Source organism: Bos grunniens, chromosome 27 (genome assembly GCF_055505025.1).
Source record: "Bos grunniens cultivar Pamir isolate PY7600 chromosome 27, Bosgru_T2T1.0, whole genome shotgun sequence".
In the NCBI taxonomy this organism is placed as follows: domain Eukaryota; kingdom Metazoa; phylum Chordata; class Mammalia; order Artiodactyla; family Bovidae; genus Bos; species Bos grunniens.
Genome location: NC_141191.1, coordinates 35,184,523 through 35,210,219, shown reverse-complemented (window position 1 = coordinate 35,210,219; position 25,697 = coordinate 35,184,523). Strand labels below are relative to the sequence as shown.

The 25,697-nt window shown below is 39.0% G+C and overlaps 1 protein-coding gene across 7 annotated transcripts in view; it reads left to right on the top strand.

Annotated features, from left to right (window-relative positions):
* The first annotated feature begins 3,560 nt into the window (after positions 1–3,560).
* NSD3 (nuclear receptor binding SET domain protein 3) overlaps positions 3,561–25,697 on the top strand; it is a 97,931-nt gene continuing 75,794 nt past the window's right edge. For 6 of the 7 annotated variants that reach the window (XM_086380238.1, XM_086380237.1, XM_086380236.1 and 3 more), the window contains exon 1: positions 3,561–4,049. The gene's annotated coding sequence lies outside the window, so the exon portion shown is untranslated. Of the gene's footprint in view, positions 4,050–17,514; positions 17,877–25,697 lie in introns of those variants that run through there. The other variant, XM_086380235.1, reaches the window with a different exon arrangement.

Below are 25,697 nucleotides of genomic sequence, written 5' to 3'. Positions count from 1 at the left end.
GACGACACCACCCGCCAATCAGCTCGCAGATTCTGGGGCGCGAGGGCGTCCTTCGCGGTGGCAGCCCAGGAGGCAGAGAAGTCCGGTTCCCACCGGCGAAACGACTCGTCTACCAGGTTTAGTTTAAGGAGTTGTCTGTGATGGGAGGCTCAGCCCTGCCTGTCCCTCTTCTGTAGGCTGTGGATTCACATCCCTCCCCCACCCCCAAAACCCTTTCTTGAAGACTAGATGGAAGAAGCTCTTACTCTACCAGTAGCATAATATGCCTGATAGTCGCCATGGTAACCATCTGGGAGTCAGCAATTACATCACTTTGATGTATCCCCCTTCACCTTCCAACTCCGCAACTGCGGGCGGGGAAAATAGCAGGGAGAGGGCATGGCAGAAAGGGCCGGAATGGTGAGGAAAACATTCCTCTCCTATCTCTAGGGTCAAAAACTGGAATATTGTGAAATCTGCATATGGAAATATGAATTCCACTAAAGAAAACTGCTTTATTTATGTTATCTCGACAGACATTGTTTATGTTCAATAGTGTAGAAATCTCAGTATTTAAAATGTATATTATAGTAGTCGTGCGGTGACACTGCAGGTTTGGGGGCACTTCAGTTCCCAGGTTGGGGAACTGAGTCATTTTCGGAACGTGAAAGATGTAAAAATGTTTTCGCTCCCCAGTTACCTCTACCCATCCATTTTATCTTACTCTAGAAGGAAAACAATTTTGGTGGGTCACCTTTGACTAACACCAGACAGGAAGGAATCGCTTTCACACGAAGGCTTCTCTTAACATGTGAATGACCACAAACTTTACTCATCTGGGCTGCGCATTTGAAGAATAAAAGCTGACGGGTATAAAATTTCATTCTTAAAAAAAAATGAAGGCAGCTTTTAATCCACAAAGCTTTTTTTTTTAAACTAATAACCAAATAGATGAACTGTGTTAAATGGGCAAAACTTCTCGGTGTGGCCACTAGAGGGCCCATTGTGCATGTCTGATAGCCAACTTTCCACATAAAGGCTTCCCTTCATGTTCTGTGTTTTCTACAATTAAAATCTATAAAGCTTTGGTTTCTGTACCTTTCCTTCCCTGAAAATTCCCAATGGTAAATTTTGAACTCTAAAAGGCTAGGTAGGTATACTTTTCACATTAATTTCATAAATTAATCACTGCATTATCATGCACACGTACTTTTCTGGAAAAGATCATAAAAGATGCAAAAATATTCCTCTCAGTTCCCTGGGAGACATTTTATACCGGGAAATTATTCTTATTCATGCATTGTATTCATTTACAACCAGGCACAGTGAAAATCATTAAGTATTCATAAACCAGATGAGCGATTCCAAACCCAGTATTTGAAAGATGAGCTAGACTTTCTACCATGGCCATATGTCAGCAATCCCATTTTTAAAAGGGAAGGGTTAAAAAATAAAAATAAAAATAAAAAGGGAAGGGTTAAGAATCTTCCTTATTGAAATCCATTGGTTCAAAGCAGTGTCTGCCTTCTGTTACTAGACCTGGTGGGTGGTTTTTTTTTTTTTTTACTTTCAGGATAAGTTATTTATCATGTAATGAGTTTCTTAATATAATCTTCAGAAGAGAAAAACAATTTTTTTCCTCCCTAACCTTGGCCCTGAGAATTGTAGGTTGCTTTCTTAATGAGCTATTTGCTCACTTTCTATGAAGAAGAGAAAGCATGTCTGAACCTAATGTTAGATGCTAAAAATAGAAATTATTATTTTTAAGTTATTTCCCTAAATATGGCTCCAGACCAAATATTATTGACAATGTATATCTTATGCAGGAAGAGACTGTGCATTTACTTCACATAAACTCTTGACAGCACAGCTTTAGAAGCAGATTAAAATAAAATCCCTGGGAATAATTTTCCACATTCTCCTCAAGGGGACAATCCAAGTGTCAGGCCAAGGAAACCGCTTATCAACAAAGCAAGAAAGATACAGGAAGGTGGAAAAGAAGATGGAGGTAGAAAGGATCTTAGGAAAGAAAAAAAAAGACCAATTTAACCTCTCTTTCCAGGAGATAGAATCAAACATTGGAAATAAGTTCACGAATCACCTTTGGAGACTTGTGTTCTGAAAAGACATTTAAAACAAAGAAAAATGTGCTTTTATTGATTCCTTTAACTTCTGGTATCACAAGCATAGCAACCACACAAGTATAGGTGTATAAATAGTTAAGGATAGTAATGGAGATGCTTAATCCTGAATATCATAACTTAGCATTATTAACAGGGTGGTGCTTTTTAAAAACGAATCCATAATTAGTAACCATGAAAATCATTGATATGTAGGACTCTTTAAATTTCCTGTTTAAGTGGTATTTACAGATAAAGATAGCAGGAATTGCCCGTAACAGTACCAAATAGGTCCCGCACTGTAACGTCGGTGGAGAGTCTAACGTCTAGTGGGTGATATGACTTCATGATTCTCGGAACCGAGTATTGGTTTCCTCATCTCGCTGCCTGTGTTTCCTTTGTACATTCACGTCTGCGCTGCCGCGTCCTAAGTCATTATCCCCAGGCCCCAGGAAATATCACCAAACCGTCACACTCCTGCAAGACTCGTTTACCGTGTCACGCACTGAGACCTTTTATTGTTTCACATAAGTTTCCTAGGATGGGGTGGGGGTGTGTGGATATAGGGTAACAGAGAATCTCGACTCCCGCTTCCTCCCTCTCCTTCCTGCGTGCGTGAGCTTGGACGAGGACAAACGCCCCCATCCCTCGAAGCGGAGGTGTGGCCGGCGAGCAGGCGAGGGCCTGGCACGTGATGGGCGGGGAGCCCTCGGGATCGGGGTGCGGGTTGCGCCGCCTTTCCCCCCCGTTACCCACAAGCCTCCGGGCCCGCGGGGCGAGCAGGAAGCGGGCGTGCGGGGGCCTGAGGCCTGCCCGGGAGGCGTCTGAGAAGAACTGCCGTCCGGGCTTGGCCCCCAACGGGCTCCGGTCTGAGGCCGCCGGGTGGGACGCTGAGCTCCTCTTTGACAGCGGTCGGGCGGGAGCCAGTCTGGGAAGCACAGACATCTCTGTCCCGTCCCCCCCCCCCCCCCCCCCCCGCTCATCTTTATCAACCGGGCGCCCGTCTGCAGGGGGATTTCTAAGGTCTGGGGACGGCCTCGCGGTGTCACCCCGAGGAGTCCCGCCGTCGGGTGACTGACAGACGCTGTTATTTCCTCAAGCATCAAAGAACACGCACGAGCACACTTTGGCCTCACCGGCCCAACCTCCACCCCGTCCTCTAGTTTTGTTTTGTTTTTCACTCGGCCTCCGCATCGCACCTTCCTGTCTCTCCGCCCGGATCGCCTGCGGTCTCACTTCTCGTCTAGACTCCGCCAGGCGGCTCGCGTTTCTGGCTCCCCCCACCCCCACCCCCGCTCCTCCTCTCCACAGGCTGACGAGCCTCTTCCTCCTTTCGGCCCTTGGCGCTCCCAGCCCCGGACTGCATTTCCCGGCAGGCGCCGCGGCCAGCGGCCAATCAGCGGCTGAAGATTTGGCGGCGGCGGCGGGGGCGCCCAGAGAGTCGGGGTGGGGGGGGGCTTTGTGCGCGGTGGCGGCGGCGGCGGGAGCGGGCGGCGGCAGCGGGCGGCCAGGACGGAGGCGGAGGCCGAGGGGGACTGTCCACACTGATCGCCCGCGGAGAGGCGCGCGAGGCCGCGTCGAGCCCCGAGGACCCTACTGCCCCGGCCCGGCCGCCAGCCACGGGCTCGTCTGTGGGAGCTGCAGCTGCGCGGCGACCCCCATCCCTCCGTCTCCGCCGCCCACCCTCCCGCCCGCAGCCTTCCTCCTTTCGCTGCGCGGCCGGCCCCGGCCCGGCCCGGCCGTGGCCCCCTCCTCGGTGCCGGCCGGCCATGGCAGAGGCGTCCGGCGCGGGGGAAATCTAGCCCGGGGATTTCATGAGGCCTAGCTTGGTTCCGCCTCCTCCCGCCGCGGACCCGGCGGCTGCCCGCGCCCCATCCCCACTCCGGGCCTCCGTGTCTCTCCTGTGATCGTACTGACACGGCCGGGGGGTTAGAATGGAACAAACTGAAGGTAAAGTGAATGCGCGCTTGTATGTGTGTGAGAGAGAAAGTGTGAGGGTGTGTGTGTGTGTGTGTGTGTGTGTGTGTGTGTGTGTGTTGGAAGGGAGGGCTGAGGAGGGGACGACGAGGAGGGGGCGACCTAGGAATGGGACCCGGATCGGGAGAAAGACCTAAGCAGGGATGGGAGGACCACTGGGTGGCCCGGAAGGGCTCGAGGGGGGCTGGAAGGATGGGGCAGGGTCGGGGTGTGGAGGGGATTGGGAGGTGGAGCTGGGGAGGTAGGGACTGGGATGAGGGATGGAGTGGCGCTGAGCTGGGAATTGGGAGTAGAGGTGGGATGGGGGCGGGGATAAAGATGGAACGGGGGAGGGGGCAGGGAGCGAGGAGAAGAGTTGGGTTCGGAGATGGGAGACCTGGGCGGACTGAGCAATAGGCAGGTTTGGGGGTGGAGTGTGTGAACTAGAGGAGAGTCTGGGGGAAGGAGAAGGAATGTGATGGAGAGACGAGGCCCTAAGGGAGCTATGAGGGAATGAAAGTGGAGGAAAAGGTGGATTAGGAAAAAAGGGTAAGAAGTGATTGAGACAGGATGCAATCGGAAGATAGGAAATAGACTCAGGAAACCGGGAGACCCAGGATTGGGCTCGGGAAGGAAATGAACTGAATGTTGACAAGGGGTGAGAACTACGAACCAAGCGTCACAGAGTGGGAGGAAAAGAAGGAGCAGGGGGATTGCTGGAGTGTTAGGAAGGGAAAGCCTTTTGTTCCTATATTTGTGTATTCTGTGCGTTTTCTTTCAAGGCTCGAGAATGGAGAAGCTAGTGGTTATGGTGTTGTGAAATGGAGAGGTGTGGGTTTTACTGCTTTGAGGGAGGAGAAGGTGTGTTCCTGTAATGGTAGCAAGACAGGGATAGCCATGGCCATAATTTGATGGTTTTGGTGAGGGAGTGAAGACTATTCAGATTTAAAGGGGGCAGGGGCAGCCATGTTTGCTGCCAGGCACTGCAGTGTAAATAAATTCCTTCTTGTCTCCGACATCAGTAGGATTCTAGAAGGGGCCAGTCCAGATTTTTAACCCCCCTTCTTTCTATTCATGAACTCTTCCCATACATCTTGGGGTCATATAAAATTATTTATATCCACCAAAGGAGGTAGTAATGTTTTCCATCTTGTGTGTTTCGCTGCTTTCTCTCACCTCTCTTTTCCCTCTTCCTGCTGGTTGCGAACACGGCATGCTAATGAGCTTCAGTGTAAAATTTAACCCTTTTAATAAAGTTAAAAGTATTTAATACTGGGTGAAGGAATCATAACTAGTCTCTCTATTTCAAGCATGCTCATGAAAAGTCTTTTAAATATTGGAAATGCATTTGTTTCAGAAGCTTCCGAAGCAGTCAACGTGTTTTCTGCAATTCTTTGAGTAAACAAGGAAATTGCCTGGGTTGTTTTACTTGGGCTTGTGCTCTTGGCAAAACACTGTGGGGGAGAAGAGGGGATTGGAAGGTCTCCTGTGGTAGAATATCTACTTTCTGTAGTTCGAGTGTTGGAAAATTAGAAATGTGTGTATTTTTAAAAGATTTTTCTGATAGCTCTTGCTTATAGAGGATGGGTGTGTTAAATGTTTTCTTTTTAAAAATAAACCCTCCTGCATCCCTTCCCCTTGCTTCCATACAGTTGCTCAATACAATCTCCAAATGTCAGTTCAGCACAGTGCAATGATCTGTGAAGCAGGCATGCAGATCTCAGAGCATCGTTTAGGTGCCAGGTTTTTTTGGTGGGAACTTCAGATCACACTCTCCAGGAAAGCAACAGTAACTCTAATGTATTCAAATGTATCTACTTGTGTGATTTGAAAATAGTTACTTACTATTCTAAAGGTTTAAATACTAACAAATTTAGATAAACTAAGTGGAGCCTGGTTTATTTTCATACTGAAAAGGATTAAATGTGTGAATGACCTTTTGTTTTTGCTATATTATTGTAATTGGGGGAATCCAAACTTTAATCCGTCATATTGATATTGAAATTGTTCTCTAATACCAGTAAAGCCTGTTAAAATTTTAGTATGATTTTATGGACTCAAACCAGTTGTACTACATTTTGATTTAATCTTAGTGCATTATCCTTTTAAGTTGTTAAATAGAGTTTTAAGATATGTTCTTGGTCTTTTGGAAAAATTAAATAGAAAATTATTAGAGTGTTACTCTGGGAGAGCACTTTCAGAAGAGGGGTTAGATTTACAGCTTGGAGTGTTTTTGATTTGATAATATTCAGCCTGAATTTTTAAAGAATCTTATGAGGGAAAGCTACTCTCAAAAAAACTGTTCAGTATGCTTTTTTTTTTGGAATTTCTTTATATGGTGGTTTCATTTTTATATCTCCTGCTTGATTGACATGTGATTTGTAGTTAATTTGTAAATGAACTAACAGTGCCATACATTTTTAGGAAAATGAGAGACTGTTGTGTATTAAAATAAGAAAAGATTCTTGGAAGCTTGCATTACTTAAAAAAAAGTACTCCTATAAATTCAGCCTTTTGTAAAGATTCAGAATTTTGTAAAGAGAAAGGTGCCCTGCCCAGCTACCCTGAGTATTCTGATTCCTTGGCTAGGGAGTCATATAATGAGGAAGGCTACTCTGAATAGATGATTCTTAATTAAAATCCAGACTTTGCTCTCATTACCATGTCCATCATTAGCTCACCTGTGGCCTGTGATAGCTTTTTTTTTTTTTACTTTAAGTTAATAGATATGTGATTTCTTAGACTGATCAGATTGAATGAGTTTTGGGTAAAGGAAATTGGTTGCCTTGAGGTTGGTCATGCTTGAATGAATTGTCAAAGTCCTCAGTCAGTTGTCGGATTCTAAGTATCCAGAAACTGGGTATTCAGTTTCTGGAGTTCATCATAATAACACTAGTAATAGCTGCTGATAGTTGTTGTCCTCTAAACATGTTCTGGGCTAAGTGACTTTTGTGAATGATTTCCTTCTATCCTTCCAACAGTTGTGTGGGGTTTCAAATATTAAGAGAGACTGAGAGATTTTTTTAAGGTTAGCACTCCATTCTCCATAATAACCATTTTGAGGTTTCTTGTGTGTCCTCCTAGAAAATTCCTGTACATATGTATATACGTTTGTCTTAAAATACATAAAATTGGATCACACTATTCGCATTTTGCTTTTTTTGTTTTAATAGGCTACCTGGGACATCCTTGCAAACCAGCACACATGGACCTACAGCTTTCTTGTTTTAATTTTTTAAGGGTTATATAGTATTCCATTATTTGGAATAGGACGTTGTTAACAAGTTTTTGCTGTTATAAGTAGTATAGCAGATCCTGAATTAAGTCCCTGACAGCCTCTTTATATAGAAGAGGTATAGTCCAACTACTTTATTTTACAAGAGAAATCACTGAGACCAAAAAGTTAAGTCCAAGGCTTCGGTAACAAACCTGTTTCCTGACTCTTTATCCCAGGGGTCCCCAACCTCAGATATCTAATGCCTGATGACTGAGGTGGAGCTGAAGTAATAATAGTAGAAATAAAGTGTGCAATAAATGTAATGCTCTTGAATCATCCTGAAACCAACCCCTCCACCCTGGTCTCTAGAAAAAATTATCTTTCACAAAACTGGTCCCTGGTGCCAAAAAAGTTGGAGACCGCTACTTTATACCACATCATGTTACTTAATTATTGTGAATGTACTTGTGCTTTCTGTCAAAGCTCAAGGTGAGGGGGAATACTCAAGGTTAGGCATGGTTAGTATAGTGAGCGCAAGGGGCTTAACTTGCAGTGAGGTCAAGGCTTTTCTTTTTTTCCATACTTTGTTCACCATGCCGTACATATATCATATGCACAGAATATTTTTACATGTATAAGTGAGTCTTGCCCAGGTATCTTGAATTTTGTTTTGAGTAATCAAGTAGCTTTGGCAGAATTTTTCCTGTTTTAATTAAATTGTCAATGAAATTTAAAAAAAGAAGAGGTCCAGCTTGGTCCTGGAAAAGAATTTGGAAAGAAGATTCAGACAGTAGTAAGTTTGTTAAATGAGCTAAAAGCACCTAATTGAAGACAAGTTTTTTTAAAAAAATCATAGTCACCATTGATTGTTTTAAATTATTTTTTACTATAAGAAGAAAATTCATAACCATGGATACTTATTCATCGAGTTCTTTTAAAACAAAAAATCTGTTTTAAACACTTAAAAAATTAAAATCATTAGAGCTTTAGAAAGGTTTAGAATTTGATATCCATAAAATCTGTTTTTGATGCAATGCTGTTTTTAGTTTTACTTAAAAAAAAAGTTTGTATTGTATGTTGAAAGAGCAGCTGATTTATTCATTTGTTAATAAACAACATGTCCAGCATTTGAGGTTTTAAATGAATGGTGAGTTTTATTTCTGCAGGCTAATCTTTTAATAAATATAAATATAGATACATTTAAGGAATTGATTATACTATGACTATCTAACACTTTTTTAAATAGAGGGTTTTTGTTTCATTTTTATTGTTGACCTTAATAAGGACTTAATGAGTATTTTTAAACACTTCTGTGTTACATTGTGCTCATACATGACAATAAGGGAAAAGGCATATTTAAAATTTTGTGATTTAGAAAATGTTCAATTTTTACTAAACGGATGTGTGTCGTTACTTCTAAGGCACATCTGCCTGTTGAAAGATTTTGGATTTGAAAAGCTCTTTGATAAATGGTTTTTGGCTTATTTTTAAATTTTATCAATAGATGTGCATCTGTGTTATCACTGAGTGATCTACAATGAAAGCTCTTTATACTAGGTTCCCTTTTTCATCTAGGTTTAGAATTATATTGAGAGGAAGGCGAGTACGAAAATGAAAAAAAATTTACTTTCATATAGTTTCCTTTTAACAATGTTTGAGTATGAATATTACGGTCTGATAATCCTTTGCTGTTACATGACACCTTCTGAGAGTGTCCCAGTCTTTTTCGACCCCAGCGACTGTAGCCTGCCAGACTTCTCTGCCCAAGGGATTCTCCAGGCAAGAATACTGGAGTGGGTTGCCATTTCCTCATCCAGGAGATCTTCTTGACCCCGGGGTCAAACCCACATCTCCACAGTCTCCTGCATTGCAGGTGGATTCTTTACCTCTGAGCCACTGGGGAAGCCTGTTTGATAGAATTCCAGCACAGTAACGTGTGTGTGTGTGTGTGTGTGTGAAGTTGGAAAGCCCGAGGATTATTTAACTCAATTTAAATAAGTAGGCATTTTAAATTAAAGAAATATGTGGCTTCCTTGGATTTTGTGGGTGAAACAAAATTTAGTTTATCAAATTGATTTGAGATAACGAAGATTAGGAAGTCTCATGTGGAGGCTTGCCTACTGGCATTTTGGCCTTAGGCAAGACGGTATTGTGTCTGGTGAGTCTTACTGTGGAGTCATAAGAAAGCAATACATAAAAAACAAAACCTTAAAAGCCCTCTTTAAAGACTTTAAGTTGTAAAATGTGACATATTTATAAAAAAAGCATAAAACCTAAATGTACAGTATAAACAAACAATTAGAAAGTGGACATCATGGAGTCATGTGCCAGGTAATAAGTCCTTTAAGAAAAGCTGCAAAGACAGCCTCATTGGTTTAAGTGATATTGCTGTAGTGGTAGTTGGTCTTGAGGGATAATGGTGTGCTGAAAACTAAGCGGAAAAATGAATAACCAAGAGGGAGGGGTCAACACTCAGTAAAAACTGAATTACCAGTTTTTGTTGTTATCAAAGTGTTACCTAGACAATTAAAAAAAAAAAGTTTCCCAACATTTGGTGTAGTCATTTAGTGATTTGAAATCTTGGTGCTTTACTAATGAACGTGGAAAAAAATAATGCTGAATCCTACAACAATCATGCTGTGTTACACAAAGTTGTTTCTTCAGAGTTCGTCTCCGTTACACTTTCTGGTCAGATTCAGTGACTACTGGTTTTAGATTTATGTGCAAACTCTTAACAATGGCTTTTGCTTCGAAAATGTCAGATTTGCCTATATCAATAATCTCCTAACTTAAGTATCTTATTTACAAAAACTAGTTTGACTCTCTTGCTTTCACATTAATGTAACCATGAGGAAAAGTATCAACCTGAGAAGCAGTCAGCAGTGGCAGCCTGTGTGACTCTTCATCTGTGGTGCATCCTGAGTTTTACCCTCACTGCATCTTGGCTAGGTGAACCAAATTTCTTTCTTAACTGGAGAAACCTATTTTAATATGCTCCCCTCGATTTCTAGACTATTTTCTTATAGATTGGGAAAGGTTAAATGTTGGCTTTAGGGTTTTTTTTTTTTTTTAGGGAATTAAAAAAAAAAAAGACATTTATTTATTTGGCTGTGCCAGGTCTTAGTTGCATCATGCAGGATCTAGTTCCCTGACCAGGGATCGAACCTGGCCCCCTGCATTGGGAGTGCAGTCTTAGCCACTGGACCGCCAAGGAAGTCTCTGGAGGATTTTGATAGCAGAAAAAAGTTGAATTTTTTTCCTCTCTGACTACCTGATGAACACAGTCTATTTGAGTAAAATTCTCCAACGTGACTTTGTGAAGGACATTTTTATAAATGACAAAGGACATCTGCATACATAAAGCCTCTTCCTGGCTTTTGAAATTTTGTTATTTTAAGCCCTCTGTGTTTCTCATGATCTCTTCAGGATCCAAATACATCAGAATATGGTATTTCATGTTTGGTTGTGGTAAGAAGCTTCTTGTTATGCTTTACCTAGAATTCCAATAGAATGTTGTTCTTTTTTATGTTGGGTGAACGTTAAATACATGCCTAGCTAATTTTTCCTCCTGCAAGAAAGAGAAATGTTTATTTTCAATCTTGAAATGAGCATATATGTTTTCCTAGATATGGAAACAAACATGATTTGATACAGTTTTTAAACCTAAATTAGGTAATTTGGTTTTGTGTATTAAGTAAGGTTAATATGCTTTTGGTCATCTCATGTTTTCTATGTTATCACCTGTACATGTAAGCCTTGATCATTAGAATTTATTTTATTGTGTAATGGAATTAAGGTATTGAGGTTAAGGCATTAATTAAAGAATTACACCTTTATGCCTATAGGTCTACACAGGTAGCACCCCAAAGAAATGCTGATAGCCCTATTAGTTTTTAATTTTTAATGGAAAATTGTCCTTTCCAAAGTGGCTGCTAGTTTAAAAACATTTATTATGTTTAAATTATGTAAGTCTTATTTATTATAGAGAAATTGAAAACTGCAGTAAGATATAAAGATTATAATCCCCTGAAATCTTACCAACTGCAAATAGCTGCAGTTAACATTTTGTTCTGTATCCTTCCGGTGTCTTTCCTATGCATTTTTTTTTTTTTTTTTTTGGACAAATTGTAATGGTGCACAATATCATTTTATAACCTGCTTTATTGTGAAATAAATTTTCTTGAGAATGTGATTTTTTTAACTTGATATATATAATTGTATGTGTGTGGCATATCTGTTTATCATTATTCTGTCGATGGTATTTTAGGCAGTTTGCAGTTTTTAGATAGATATTGTAATTTGATGAATATTCTTAAATATTAAAAAATTATATGACTGATGATTTCATTACAATAAATGTAGAATTAAGAAAGGTTTTTTAATAACATTTTTGTTGAAAAATAATTCACATACTCTACAAATCAGCCATTTAAAATGTACAGTGTAATGGTTTATAGTATATTCACAGAATTGTTCAGCTGTCACCACAGTCAATTTTAGAACATTTCCAGCAAGGTTCAAACAAATTTAAACTCCCAGCAATATCATAGAGGCTTTGTTTTTTAAAAATTGCATTTATTTGTGGTTTTTAAAAGTGTAGTATAAGTATACAAGGACACAGCAGCTTGTGTGGTATAGTTTTTTCCTTTATAATTCCTAGCATTTATTTTTGAAAAATTTTATTTCCAGCTTTATTAAGATATAACTGATGCATACTTTGTATCTGTGTATGCATTGATTTAAAACTCACCTATGATAACAAGATGTTCATATTCCTATGTTAAGAAAACATGACAAAGTGTGTGGTAGATTTTTTGAATTATAAAATCATCTTTCTGTTCAAGATGCCTTTAATGAGACAGTATTGTATATGGTTTTAAAATACCTTTCTTTTCATTCAAATTTTATTTAGAAACATCTTTTTTTAGAAATTGTCTATGGAAAGTATGCTATACCTATATAATCAACTGTAGCAAACTTGTCATCATATAAAAAGTATGGCTTTGTTTTTATTAAGAGACTTGCTTTGCTCTGACTGACCTTCACCCTGAAAGTTGTTCTGTTTGCTTTGAGCCATTTAACAAAACATCCTTTTTTAAAAAAAAAAAAAAAACGGGCAGTGGACTATAGGGCAAGAGTCAAGGAGAACTCAGTTCTTATCCCCACCATACCTCTTACCACTGGGGCTCAATGTTTTCTTACCTCTAAAGTAGAGATGAAAAAATGACTACTTTTGGAAATTATAGGGATCCAAACTAGAAGTGCTAGAGAGTACCTAGAACTAGACTGGGCACGTAGCTGATAATAAATGTTTTTTTAATATAAGAAAAATAACATGCAACATGAGTTATTCTTTAGTCAGATGTTTCTTGGGTGAAGATGTGAACTCAGTTGGCCTAAATGCACTTCCATAGATGTTAAAGGTTGAATGGTAATTAGTGCTTGAGCCGATCTTTGCATGGGTTATATGGGTGTTTCTCAGTTGGTAAAGAGAATTCATGCTGGTGCAAGTATAAACATGAAGTTAACTTTCCAGTCGAATTTTACTTCCACTGTTGTTATTACAACAGCTTGATGGCTATAGCTTCACCAGTGCTTCGTGTTCTGATGAAGCAAATAAGTGATAATGTAAAATTTGAATATATGGTATAAAGTCCCTTATGTTTTCTTCATTGTTTATTTTAAAGGTGAAATGTTGACAATTGAACCTAAAATACTAAAGTGATGAACCAAATGAAAAAAACACTGGTCTTTATAGGAAAGATAAACTTAGTAAATTATCATTTTAGATGTTATGGTAAATTGCTTAGTACTTTAAAAACTACATATCATTTCTGTGATACATTGCCTTGCTATGGTAAAAGAAAGTAAAATTTTAACAATCTCAGACCAATTTACTATAATTAAACATTTTGCCAGGGAAAGAGGAAGGAAACTATGTGGATGAACTTGTTAGTTTACTAGACTTCATAGTAAGTAGAACAAGATGACGGATGTAAGTCACATGTCTGTCATAATTTTCACTGTGAGCTAGTCTCCTTGACGTAAGGGATTGGAAAATAATTTGATGTGAATTTTCTTTCAGTGGTTGCCATATCTGTTGTTACCCAATGTGGTCAAGAACAAAGTGAGGATGGCGAGGTTAAACCAAACAGATAAGGGAAATTGGGTGTTTTGTATTGGTGCAAGGAAGTTCAATAGTAATGTGGTTTAGTCAGGAAAAAATAAGAACTACAAAGCAACCTAAAATGTTGTGTAACTTAATGGAATAGTAACTTAATAGTCAAGTGAAAATTGTATGACTGTATTTAGTGACAGGGCTCCTGGTTAAATGAAATTATAGAGTGAGGTTTTGGGTTTTTTTTGTTTTTATATTTCATTCACTAATTGTGTTTAATTTCACATAACTTCACTCCTTTTTCCAGGATATTTTAATGTCCTTGACCATCATCTTTCTCTTAACATATGTTTAGTGGAAAATTATTAAGTGAAAATTTTAGAATATATTTGAGGTGATGACACTGGAGTTAAAACAGATTACGGAGTAGTTATGTTTATAACAATTATGTTTTAAAAATAGTGTTGCTGCATGGAACTCTTCTCAGTGTTCTGTGGCAGCTTAGATGGAACGAGAGTTAGGGGGAGAATGGATATATGTATGTGTATGGCTGAGTCCCTTCACAATTCACCTGAAACTGTCACAGCATTGTTTGTTTATCGGCTATACCTTACTACAAGAGCAAAAGTTTAAAAAAAATAGTGTTGCTCTATTACTAGTGGTATACACTCAGAAAAATTAAAAATGATAAGAAAAAGTGCCACTTCTCTAACACATTTTGATCCCTTACTTAGTGAATTTTGTAGAAAGAAATATGGTGATCATGCTTTACCCTTAAAATCTTATTTTTGTAAATAGGTATTGGTTGTGAATTCAATGTAATTGTTTGCTATTGCAAATAATTAACGCCTTTAAATAATATCAATAGGGTAGGTGAGACAATAAAGTTAATTTTTAAAATTACATGTTCTTGTCAGCATGCATATCCAAACCATACATTTATATGTTGGTGACTGGGAGGAATCATAGTTCGTTTTCCCCTTGTTTGGGGTCATTTCAGGTGACCTGGATCACCTCATTTAACCTTTATTATGGGCTGTAAACAGAAGTCCTAACATGTTGTATGTCTTCAGAATTCATGAAGCCAAGCCAGAGAGGTAGAATCACGACGAAAACCGAAGGCTCACGACTTCAAGGCCAAAGTCAGAGCACATTTTCCCTTGTCCCTGATTTATCTTACCTTATGTGGCATGCAGGTCTGATTGCTCAATTTCCTTGTATGTGATTTCTGTCGAGCTTTACAGTATTGTTCACCAGTTTCTTGAAAAAAATGTATTATCACCTTTATGTTTATAAGCTTTTTTTAGGATGTTTGTGTTTGGGTCAAATTGGAGAAATGATTTACATCCACACTGACCAATAGAGTTTTCTGCAGAGATGGAAATACCCTGTCTCTGGCTGGCCGGTATAGTGGCCACTCGTCACTGTGGATTTTGAGCACTTGAAATGTGGCTAGTGTACTTGAGAACTAAATTTTATTTAATTTTACGTTGTTTAAAATTAATCACATAGCCCAAATTTAGGTATTCTTTAAGGGAAGGAATTAAGTAGAAGTGGACATTTTCACCCTTTTTGCCCTTGTGGTTATGGTATATTGTGTTTTTGTGGGGTTGGGATTTTAACATCTCATTTTTTCAAATGCTCATTATTTTAGATAGTAAATCATTTACAGGAAACAACTTAGTTATTTGATTATTATTTTATACCATACAAATTTTAAATATTTAAAAATTTTAAGTAAAACAATTTATAAAAGTCTTTTTAAAAACTTTTGATTGTTGCAGTTATAAACAGACTGTGTACAACTGATCAATAAAATGGTTTCATTTCAGTATTTTTTTGGCATCATTATGGTTAAATAATGTTGAAATCTTAAACTTCTTATATTACGTGGAATAAGTGACTATAAACTGTTATTTAAATCTTTTTACTATAGCCTCGGAAGCCTTTGAGACAAAGAGAACTTGAAAGAAAATAAAAGATATGGCTGGTAATCACTTCTTCACATGTCTTCCTCCAGTCTTTCTATATGACTAATTCCTGGTTTGGATTCTACTAATCCTTTTGATAACAATCCAGGAGTTACTGTATCCTGCAGTCACTGTATCCTGTTTTATAGTATTGATAGCTTATCATCATCTGAAATTTTCATGCTTCTTTAAGCTCCATGAGACTAGGATCATATTTCCTTTGATTTCCTAGGACCTAGAACAGGGCCTGGTACATAGTTGATGTTCAGTAATAAACCATGTCACAAACAAAAGGAGAAAAAGACTTTGTGGGGAATTAGATATATTAGTATATCTGGAATAAGAAGCCACTTAGAGTCTGGGTATAGGCAGGGTGAGGGTCAGCTTTTGATTCTCTTGGTGATGTTGGCGTGAGCAATATATGGGATTAGTTTAGAATGATTTTGTATAGAAGCATTTCTCTGGGAACTCTTATTTTAAAAAGAGACTTTTGTCCAGGCATACACATATGTACTAAATAAATCGTCTCCACATAAAACATCATACAATTGACAAAATGGAAAAACAAGTGAGAAAATATTTCCATGGTCGGTTTTTGAGTATTCAGCCTTATTTCCTAACCTCTTAGAGATTAAGGGATTTACTTGAAATCACTTATTTGTTTGCCACTGGTCGGAACAGAGAGCGCTGCCAAACTCTGGTTTTCCAGTGTGGTGTTTTGACTTATCATCTTTGAATGGACATCACTGCGCAGCAGACATGGGCACTTTACCTGATAAAAGCACTGTTTGATAGTGGTTTGAGTTATCTGTGGGTAGTCAGAGATCAAATGTCTCTTCCAGTAAATTGGGTGATTTAAGTTCTGATCTTTAAATGCCAGCATGGTAAGTGTGAAAAGGGTGTTATTTTTACTAATCTGTTCCTGTACATAGGCTTAAATAGTTAATGTTTTGAAATGTGAATGAAAATCTTTTTATTTAGGCAACATATACATTATTCACCTTTACCAAATAAATTTCCAGTGAGAGGTTGTTCATTAGACAAAATGTTGGCTTGGTAGAGTTCTTTTGGATGGCTGCGAGGGGGCTTTATTAACTGTGGCTATTACATGTTTAACAGACATTTAAACAATAGCTCTTACCGTAGTGCTGTCTTTACTACTGCAAGTTTTCTCCATACCCATCACATAATTTTGTGAAAATCAACCACAAATTCCAGTGTGGCCTGAAGATTTTGGTTGTCTGATTGAAAGATATAGTATTTTAGTAATGAAAGGATCCATAACATTATCATGTCGTGCATGATGATGGCTTTACTGCCTTTTCGTTTCTTGTGTCACGACTCTGACTAGAAATCCAGAGCATCGACAGTGGCAGTGATTGTGGTAACAAAATGGGAAGAAATCCTTTCCTTCCCTTCCGCATTGTTAAAGGTGGCAGCAACACCTTCTTAGCAATTAAAATCTAAAGGCTTCTGGCTGTCTAGGGGCAGGTCGTAGGTCACATTAGCATCTTTGTATCCATAGATAGGACTATTCCTGTTGTGGTGGGCTAAAACCTTTGCAAGTGACATTTCTGTTTCGTGTTCCCCAAATCTTAGGTTAAGGAATCTAAGGGAATTTTGCTCCTCCCTACCTATTTTGCAGTAGAACTAATAAAGACAAAGGGAGTGTTTAGAAATGCTGTCAGAGAAGACACGGCATTAGTTTCCTGTTGACTCACTAACAAATGTTGTCAAACTTAGCGGCTTAAACACAACAAAATTTAAAGCAGTACACATTTATTATCTTATCGTTCTGGGTGCTGGAAGGCCTCCGTGGGTCTCATGGGGCTAAGATCAAGGTATGAGCAGGACTGCGTTCCTCCTGGAGGTTCTTGAGGAGACTCTCCCGGCCTTTTCCACCTTCTAGAGGTGCCTGCGTTCCCTGGCCCATGTTCCCCTTCCTCATTTTCTGTGCCAGAGCAGAGCGTCTTCAAACCTCTCTCTGACTCTTCTCCATCCCCTTTTCACTTGTAAGGATCCTAGGCACTACCCTGGGCCTATTCACACGGATAATCTCTCCATTGTCAAATCCTTGACTTCATCACAACTGCAGAGTCCTTTTTTTTGCCACGTCAGGTAGCGTGTTCACAGGTTCTGGGGATTAGGATGTGGGCGTTTGGTTGGGGAGTCCTTATTCTCTCCATCACAGCTTCTATGCAAGTTGAAGATGCAGCCTTTGTTAATTGTACGGATGTTTCCTGAATGGTTGTCTTTCTGAATCGATACAGATGTGACAGAGAAGTGATTCCATGGCTACTGATGGTATAGCGTGTGGTAAAGGGTACAGGTCATGAGGCAAGACTACCTGCTTTGACTCCTGTCTCTGCCCTTATTTCGTGTGTGACCTTGGGGAGGCCACCTAACCTGTCTGTCCTTCAGTTTCCTCATCTATAAAATGGAGATACTGCAAAAAACTGCAGGAGTTTCCTGAAGATTAAATGAAAATACTTGTAAAACACTTGGAACATCACAGTGTAAGTGCTCAATAAATTATTTTACTTGAAGCATTTGAAAGTATTTTTGTTGACATTTCAGAGAGATTCTTAATATATTACAGATTAAAATCTGGGTCTATTTTGAGTTGTTGCAGGTTTCTTTGTTTAACGTTTGAATACTCATAAATATACCATATTCAGGAAAACATCTGTGTATTAGTCATTGAAAAATAGTATACAAGCTGAAGAAATAATGAGCATTTTCTTAATTAATAATTAATGAATTTATTTCCTAAAGAGACATGCTAACTTTTTTTTTAAGATTTTTAAATCTTTTATATCATTTATGAATTGTATTTCTTAAAGTGACATGCTAACTTTTTTTTTTTTTTTTTAAGATTTTTAAATCTTTTTTCTTGTTTGGTTGTGGTGGGTCTTCCTTGCTGCACGTGGGCTTTCTTTAGTTGCATCTGGCGGGGGCTACTCTTCTTGCGGTGTGCGGGCTTCTCGATGCGGTGGGTTCTCTTGTTACAGAGCATGGGCTCTAGATGTACGGGCTTCAGTAGTTGTGGAGTGTGGGCTCAGTTGCTCCTCAGCACGTGAGATCTTCCCAGACCAGGGATCAAACAGGTATCCCCTGCGTTGCAAGGCAGACTCTTAACCACTGAACCACCAGGGAAGCCCTTTATTTGTTCTTTATAGACTCAACAGAGAAGCAAAAGACAAAACAAAAGAGAACAGACTCTAGTAAGGATGTACATTTTGGTCAACATCCTTTTAGGGCAGTGGTTCTCAACCCAAGGGTGATTTTGCCTTCCAAGGGACATTTGGCAGTGTTTAGAGACTTTTTTTAAAAATTATTATTGGCAGGTGGACTACAGGCATCTAGTGGGTAGAGGCCAGAATGCTGATAAATATCTTGAATACACATGACAGCCTTCTCAAATGTCAGCAGTGCCGACGCTGAAAACCCTTGTTTCAGAGTGTGAACTTGATGAGTTGTGTTGCTTTCTCAGTCTGATTCTCAGTCATATGTTTGAATTTTGGACCACTTTTTAAAATACTTGGCTGCACCAGTTCTTAGTTGTGGCCTATGGAATTGTTAGTTGTGGCAGGTAGGATCTAGTTCCTTGACCAGGGATGGAGTGGTGGCGCCCTGCATTGGGAGCATGGAATCTTAAACCACCGGACCACCAGGGAAGTCCCAGATCACTTCCTTCTTGATCAGTGGGTTACGTCAAGTCCAGATGCTAAAGACCAAATTTGATTTGGTAACTCATATTTGGCTCTTGGGAAATGTCAGTAATTTTAGAGATTAGTATAACATGCACATTTGATGAGGTACACATTGGAATTATCTGCATAATTTCAGATTATGAAGTTGAAGTCCTACTATGGTAAATACTAATGCTGTGATTTGGGGTTGTACTTCTCCCCCCCTCTTTTTTTTTAGTTTGAGGCTGCACTGTGTGGCATGTGGGATGTTAGCTCCCCAACCAGGGATCGAACCCACACACCCTGCACTGGAAGGTAAAGTCTTAAACACCGGATTGCTGGGAAGTCCCTGAGGCTATACTTTTGACTGTAGTTTGATAGCCAAATCCTACTTAATTCTGTCTTCATTACCTGGTTGGAAATGAACATTCAATAAGATAGAGGTTCTAATTTCCTTTTGTCTCTTCTGCCTTTCCTGTGTTCATTTAGCAGTCTTGTTCATTCCCTAACTGTGTTGGGGGAGAGAGTTAACAGCAGTGAGCAAAACATAAAAGTACCCGTACCTCTGGTAGAAGTGAAGTATCAGTTTTGTCTTTCTGGTTGGTTGGTTTTTCCATGACCAAAGAAGGCATGGCTACCCTTTGCTTTGGAAATTAAAGATAAGTATGAACTTTAGAAATCAGAACACATTTGGCAATTCTCTGAATGCTGAAGTTACTCAAAGACGCCTCTAATACAGGTTGGCATTTTAATAGAAGGTGATTTTGTATTTAGTCCGGGTTTTGTATTAGCCTATAAATGATCAAAAAAAAAGGGTGTACCTGGTGGCTCAGTTAGTAAAGAATCTGCCTGCAATGCAGGAGACCCGGGTTTGATCCCTGGGTAGAGAAGATCCCCTGGAGAAGAAAATGGCAACCCACTCCCGTACTCCCTTGCCTGGAGAATTCCATGAACAGAGGAGTCAGGCAAGCTACAGTCCATGGGATCACAAATAAGGGACTGTGTGATTTAACTTTCATTTTTTCACTTTTATTAGTTTCAGATTCTTCTTATAATTTGTTATCCTCAACAGAGATAATGTTGTGATAGTTTCTCTTAATCCCATTAGTAGTGGTTGCAGTTTTTATACTCTGAACAAAAGACAAAGCTTCATTGCTTAATATAACTGCTCTTTTGGAAAATATGAATGCTAATATGTTAATAGTTTATATATGCCTATAGAATGATTAGATTCATGCTAGCAAGCTTCATATTAAATACAGTTATGTAAATATTCAGTTTCCTGGGAAAAAACATCTCTTGTCAACCAGTGACTCTTTTGTATGCTGTGTTTATACTCTGAATTTCCAGAACTTAATAAAGTATCTTCCACAATAAGTTAATTCTCATGAAAAGATTACTTGATGAAATATAGTAAAAGTACATACTAAATTTTTGAAAAAGCTTAAAAATAGTAGGGGGAAATTTTGTTTTGTTTTATTTCCTCTTAGTCCTGATTACCTACTTTTCTTTTCTTTTTTTTTTTTTTAATTCTTGCCGCCGCCCCCTCCCTCCCGCTTCGGGCGAGCGGCCGACCTCACTCCTGCGCACACGCCCCGGTGCCGCGATTACCTACTTTTCATTTGGTTTTATGTTGGTCATATAAATCAAGGTGCAGATACTTGCCTGCTTTATTCATGATGCTTTTAGGAGGGACAAAGCAAAACTGTATAGTCAGTTGTAAATTCATGCTGCTAAAAAGGAGCCTGTGGCATTTCAGTAACACTGGTTACCTAACGGCTCTTAGCGCATATTAACATACATCGTTCATCTAAGCCTGTAGCCCGTTGCTGTAGCATTCCCTTGTGTTTGATCTGTTTATTGACAATGTGCTCACCACTTGATGTCAGTTTCAGAGATGGAATAGTCCCGTTCCTCATTGTAAACTTCCAGTCTTGCCATATTCTCTGGCATTGAAGTTGTTTTATTTCCCTGAATTATGTAATGTCCTTTCATCAAATCCTTGTAATTTGGTTTTGCAGCATATCAAGAAGTATATGTATATAATCTAGATCATTTAGAAGGTGTGAAACTAAGATGCCAAGGAAGCTTTTAACTGTTTTAAGTGATGTAGGTTAATGTAACTCCCCTCCCTTCCACAGTTTAGGACTGTTTGTTTTCCTATGCCTGGAAATGTCTGAGGTCCCCTGAATCCTCTCTGTCCCACATCCCCCCACTTCTCACCCTCAGATGCTTTCCTTTGGCTTCCAGGACACTTGTCCCTTTGTGTCCACAGAGACTCTTGTCTTGCTCATCTTTTATCTCTAGTACTTAGGACCAAACGTAAGACAGGCCCTCAGTATGAAATGAATAAGTGCATTTAATGGAGCCTCATCTCCAGCACTTTCCCGTCATGCTTTTTTTTTTCTCTCTCCAGTAGTAATGCACCTGTGGGATTCCAGGTACCACGTCTGAATTTTCATCTCTACAGCTTTAGTGCTTAGTGTGGTGACGGGTACATAGTAGGTGCTCAGTAAACAACGTGCTTTATTAGAGGAACCTGTATGGATTGGGGTGGGGACAACCTGGCTGCAACTTTTGGTCTCCCTCCTATTGTAGCAGCAGCAGAATGGGAAGGAAGGAAGAGCTGGAATGAACGTCGGCCCAACATTGTCTCAGCCTACAGAGGGCAATTAGCAGACAGCATCTGGTATCCAGACTGGATGTAATTAAGTATTTTACTCTTATTTCTTACTCCGATGTTTTGAGATTATGTTGACTTGCATACATACCCTTCCTATAGCTCAAGACGGCTCTCTCTGGTGTATTAGTGCTCTAGTGGGGTATAGGTAGGATGTGGGTGAGGGGTGGTCTGGAAAAGCTTCTTGGGGCATTTTAACACAGCCGAACAGAAGCTTAAAAGCTGAGTGATATGAGAGAGGAAATGAGAGCAAGGTGGAAGCCAAGGTCGGAATACAGAAGCAGGACGAGAGAAGGCTGGACAAGTAGGCAGGGGCCAAATCTAGAAAAGGCATTTTGCTTTCTGGAGTTTATTTTAAGGCGTGGAGAGCCATGGGAAGTTAGTGCATTTTTGTGTGTGTAGGGGGGTGTTTTTAAGTACTGTCAATACTAGACAGAGTAGATTGGAGGTGGACAGTTTTGGAAGCAGGAAGAACGGCTTGAAGTTACTACTCGAATTCATATGAGAAATGACAAGGCACAGCCAGTGAACATAGCCAGAACTGAGCAGATCTGGCAGAAGGTTGGAGGGTAGAACCCAGCTCTGCTCTGCACTTCGTTTATCTTCTCCTGGTCTGGAGTTGTCTTCTCACTCATTTGTGTTATCTTTTGACGTACAGTTAAAAAAATATTGTTGATTTTATTCATCAATGTTTTGTACTCTTTATGTATTGTTTAAGAAGTCCTTCCCCACCTTAAGTTCATAATGATCTACTTCCATTTTTTGTTTTTGTTTTTCCTTAGAAGTTTTTAATTTTTGACTTTTTATATCTGGTCTTTATTTCACCTGGAAGTGGTATATTACATGGTGCTGCTGCTGCTGCTAAGTCACTTCAGTTGTGTCCAACTCTGTGCGACCCCATAGATGGCAGCCCACCAGGTTCCCCCATCCCTGGGATTCTTCAGGCAGGATGCTGGAGTAGGTTGCCATTGCCTTCTCCAGTGCATGAGAGTGAAAAGTGAAAGTGAAGTCGCTCAGTCGTGTCCGCCCCTCAGCGACCCCATGGACTGCAGCCTTCCAGGCTCCTCCATCCATGGGATTTTCCAGGCAAGAGTACTGGAGTGGGGTGCCATTACGAGGGTGTAATTTTTTTCGTATGTGGATAAACAGTTGTCTGGTACCATTCTTTGAATCTCCTATCCTTTCTTCACTCATCTGCCATGACTCTTCTGTTCCATGCCAAATTCCTGTGTAAGCTTAGGTCTGTGTCTCAGGTCATAGTCTGTTTCATTGTCTGTCTCTTTGCCAGTACCTCACCTTTTAATCACTGTAGGTTACTAAATGTAGAGCTTTATATTTCGAGTACATTGTATATGTGTGTACAAACCAGTAAATCTTTGTATGGATATTGTAGACTTTATTGTTGAGAAATATATGCAAATACTTTCTTTTTATTTATTTATTTATTTTTTGCAAATACTTTCTTGATTTCATTTTAGAGCATTCCTTTTGATATAGCCTCGGTTGTTTCCTCCTCTTACCTAACCCCACAACCACCACTCTGCTTTCCGTCTATGGATTTACCTATTCTGGACATTTTACATAAATGGAACAAGACACTATGTAGCCTTCTGTGACAGCATTCACTTATTTAAACTGAGTCAAATTGACAGATTAGCAGGGCATTCTGTAGGAATATTACTGTGTCTTTTAAGAAAGTAAGACTATAATACTGTATCTTAGTGGGGAGCAAGAAAAGAAAACCTTACCAGTATTTATTTCTGTTTCATTTTTATTGTTTAAGCATCAGATTCAGATTTTATTTCTTCATTTATTAAAGAGAGTGGCCAGTCTTATGCTTTTGCTTAATTGCTTGATGAATAAATGTCCTGTAACAAATCCTGTTCTAGAAGAGCATTTTTGATGCATCTTGAGTTTATGAGATAAGGATGGAGCAAGACAATTTTGATTTGGGTAGATGTTGGTAATTGTATAAAAACGATGTGATTCCTTTTCTATCTTGGTGGATAGATGAGTAAAATCACGTGACAATATACAGGAAATATATTCTCTCCTGAATTGTTTATTTTTTAAAGCAAGCAGATTTTCCAGTTTAACCCAGAAATTAGTCACCAGCTTAGAGTTCTTTTTAGAAGGCTACCTCGGAAAGTACCTTTAAGTCGTGTACCCAGATAAGGTTTACTAATAAAGAACATTCATTTAACATACTAAAATACTGTGAGCCTTGGTATCATTTGGAGAATTGATGTTTTATTAGTATAATTGCTGAAATACAGTTCAGAAAAGAAAATATTTTCCCCTTAATCATAACATGAAATTTTAACTTTTTTTTGGGGGGGGTTGCACCACTTGGCTTGCAGGATCTTAGTTCCCTGACCAAGGACTGAACCCAAATCCCCCACAGTGAAAGCACAGAGTCCTAACCACTGAACCACCAGGGAATTCCCCACACTTTTTTTTTTTTTTTTTTGCATTAAACTTTCAAAGAGTTAGCCTCAATCAGAATGGTAGTAAACCTCTTTAAATGATTCAGAAGTTTGACCAGCACTCTTTTCAAACCTCATGATTTTGACATCCTCAAATTTTCATTCCAAAGTCATAAGGAAATTAAAAGAACCTGTAGAGTTAATATATTTATGTAGCAGCCTCCAAATTCAAGCCTTTGTATTATCATGGGAATTTAACAAACTGAGAGAAAATGCCCAATTTGTCAGAAATAATTTGCTTTTATACCACTATAGTTACAGATATGGATAGACCGCTGTAACTACCAACTGTGTAACTCTTGGTTGCTTTTAGAAGAACTTTTGTTTGTTTGTGAATAAATGTTAAGTCTTGTAAACTGATACAGTTTTAGTTCCTTCAAAAGATAAGATAACTTAAAAACAAATGGAACACCACTTCAATTTATTAACTTTGTATTTCCTTGACAGTGGCATGCTCCAGTCCATAGTGTCGCAAAGAGTTGGGCTTGACTTAGCGACTGAGCAAACAAAAAAATTTCCTTGATTAAAAATTTTCAAGCAGGACACACTTGGTTTGAAAGATTGACATTGAGTTGTATAGTCACTGTACCAAATTCAGTTAGTGCTTTTTGTCTATAGCATAGCCAGATAGCCAGATTAGATGCTATCAATTCTAGCTACTTTTAGTGATTAAAAGGTAAATATTATTACTCATTCCCTTTTTGGTACTAAAGAGGCATGATCAAGTTCTTAGAACCAAATGGCTGATTTTTTTCCCCATAACTTTCACCCCCAGTTTTCTGTATGTGCAGTGAAGTAAAAATGTCAAAAGGCTTGTGAAGGAAGAATATTAATTTTTAACATAATTTGCATCTTGTTCATACTTGGTAGCGGTTTTATGTTTCCTGATTTTTAAAGGTGTGTGTTTGGACTCTTTAAAAATATTTCTGTCTTATTTTCAAAAAGGATGAATGACTCACAGTTTTAAAACAGAAAATTATAACAAAATTATATACCTCTGTTCTTTTTTTAACAATACACTTTTGTCATTACATTACTAACAAACAATTTTTAAATTATGAAAGCCAAAATGGGTAATACAGAATTTATAGCTTATAGTCAAAGGATCACTCTGATCATGGATGTGATTAAAATATGAAGAGAACATACAAGCAAAAAGAAAGGGAGTCTCCTAGCATTTAGGGGATTTTAGCATTCTTCCTATATAGATTCTGCATGTTTTTTCAAGTTTTTACTTTATAGAGGCCCTGGTTTTACCTTTGCAGACCTATGTACTAAAAATAATGGACCCTTTTTAAAAAAAATAAAATTAACTCCTATTACCATTTTCTTCTTGGTGTAGATTTGGGGAAAAAATAGTAAAATGACTCCCTTGATGCTGTCATCAAGAAATCTTCATATTCTGTCATTAAATATGAGTCTCAGTTGATATTTTTGGAGGGGTAATGCTTGTATGTATTCAACTGATTTCAAATACAG